The sequence below is a fragment of the Lepus europaeus genome, chromosome 9 (assembly GCF_033115175.1).
Source record: "Lepus europaeus isolate LE1 chromosome 9, mLepTim1.pri, whole genome shotgun sequence".
Taxonomy (NCBI): Eukaryota; Metazoa; Chordata; class Mammalia; order Lagomorpha; family Leporidae; genus Lepus; species Lepus europaeus.
This window is the reverse complement of record NC_084835.1, coordinates 104,324,532-104,326,747: the sequence shown is the minus strand read 5'-3', so window position 1 is coordinate 104,326,747 and position 2,216 is coordinate 104,324,532.

The following is a 2,216-nucleotide window of genomic DNA, read 5'->3' as shown; positions in this document are numbered from 1 at the left end:
GCCTGAAGTGCCGGCATCCCATATGGTGCTGGTTCAAGACCCGGCTACTCCACTTCCCATCCAGCTCTCTGCTATGGCCTGGGAAAAGCAGTAAAAGATGTCCCAAGTCCTTGGGCCCCTGCACCCACTTGGGAGACCTGGAAGAAGCTCCTGGCTCCTGGTTTCAGTTCGGCACAGCTCTGGCTGTTGTGGCCAATTGGGGAGTGCACCAGCAAATGGAAGACCTCTCTCTCTCTCTCTCTCTCTGCCTCTCCTCTCGCTGTGTAACTCTGACTTTTGAATAAGTAAATAAATCTTTTTTTTCCTGTTTTTTTTTTTTTTTTTTTTTGACAGGAAGAGTGGACAGTGAGAGAGAGACAGGGAGAAAGGTCTTCCTTTGCCGTTGGTTCACCCTCCAATGGCCGCAGTGGCAGGTGCACCTCGCTGCTCCGAAGGCAGGAGCCAGGTGCTTCTCCTGGTCTCCCATGAAGGTGCAGGGCCCAAGGATTTGGGCCATCCTCCACTGCACTCCCGGGCCACAGCAGAGAGCTGGCCTGGAAGAGGGGCAACCGGGACAGAATCTGGTGCCCCGACCGGGACTAGAACCTGGTGTGCCGGCGCCGCAGGCGGAGGATTAGCCTAGTGAGCCGCGGCGCCGGCCAAGTAAATAAATCTTTAAATAAATTAATTTACTGTGGTGATGGTTACACGTTTCTGTGACTATATTAGAAACCACTGAACTGTACACTTTAGTGGGCAAATTGTGTAATATTTGAATTATAGTTCCATAAATCCATTAAGTAAAAATATCGATAATAATATACAATATGATTGATGTAATAGAAGTTAAGGAGAGAGAGATTATATCTTAATGTGATCCTCAGTTTGGAGATCCCCTTTTTTTTTATTAGACAGGTAGAGTTATAGACAGTGAGAGAGAGACAGAGAAAGGTCTTCCTTCCATTGGTTCACCCCACAAATGGCCACCATGGCCTGCTCTGCACTTATCCGAAGCCAGGAGCCGGGTGCTTCCTCCCGGTCTCCCATGCAGGTGCAGGACCCAAGCACTTGGACCATCCTCCACTGCCTTCCCAGGCCACAGCAGAGAGCTGGACTGGAAGAGGAGCAACTGGGGCAGAACCAGCGCCCCAACCAGGACTAGAACCCGGTGTGCTGGCGCCGCAGGTGGAGGATTAGCCAAGTGAGCCGCGGTGCCAGCTGAGATCCTCATATTTATAGTGCTATCCAGATTGATAAACAAAGAAATCACTTTATAAAAGTTCACTTGTACACTCAGTTTAAAATGTTACTGATTCCACTTAAGTTTTTTTTTTAAATTATAAAACAAATGTAAGGGATTTTAAAATCATCATCTTTATTCAATAAATTTACAAACTACTTGCAATTAACTTTTGTGATTTCTCTGTCTCTCTCTCTCTCTCTCTGTCTCTCTGTCTCTCTCTCTCTCTCTCTCACACACACACACCCACACACACCCACAATAATAAACAACATCTCAGCCAGCGCCGCGGCTCAATAGGCTAATCCTCCGCCTAGCGCACACCAGGTTCTAGTCCCAGTTGGGGCGCCAGATTCTATCCTGGTTGCTCCTCTTGCAGGCCAGCTCTCTGCTGTGGCCCGGAAGTGCAGTGGAGAATGGCCCAAGTGCTTGGGCCCTGCACCTGCATGGGAGACCAGGAGAAGCACCTGGCTCCTGCCTTCGGATCAGTGCTGTGCGCCGGCCGCAGCATGCCGGCTGCAGTGGCCATTGGAGGGTGAACCAATGGTAAAGGAAGACCTTTCTCCCTGTCTCTCTCTCTCACTGTCCACTCTGCCTGTCAAAAAAACCAAAAAACAAAAATAAAAGGCATCTCTAAACCCAAATCACAAATTCTGCTGTGAGGGCCTGTATTGTGGTGCAGTGGCTTAAGCTGCTGTTTGAGATGCTGGGTCCCATATCAGAGTTCCTGGCCACTCTGCTTTTGATCCAGCTTCTTGCTAATGCACTTGGGTAAGCAGCAGAAGATGGTCAAAGTCCTTGGGTCAAAGTCTGGATCTCCCACATGAGAGATCCAGATGGGGTTCCAGGTTTCTGGTTTCTGCCTGACTCAGCATTTGGTTATTGAACCAGTGAATGGAAGATCTCTCTCTTTCTGTCTCTCCATGTCTCCCTGTCACTCCATATTTTAAATTAATAAATACATCTCTTAAAAATATTTTAAAAAAGAAATTCTGCT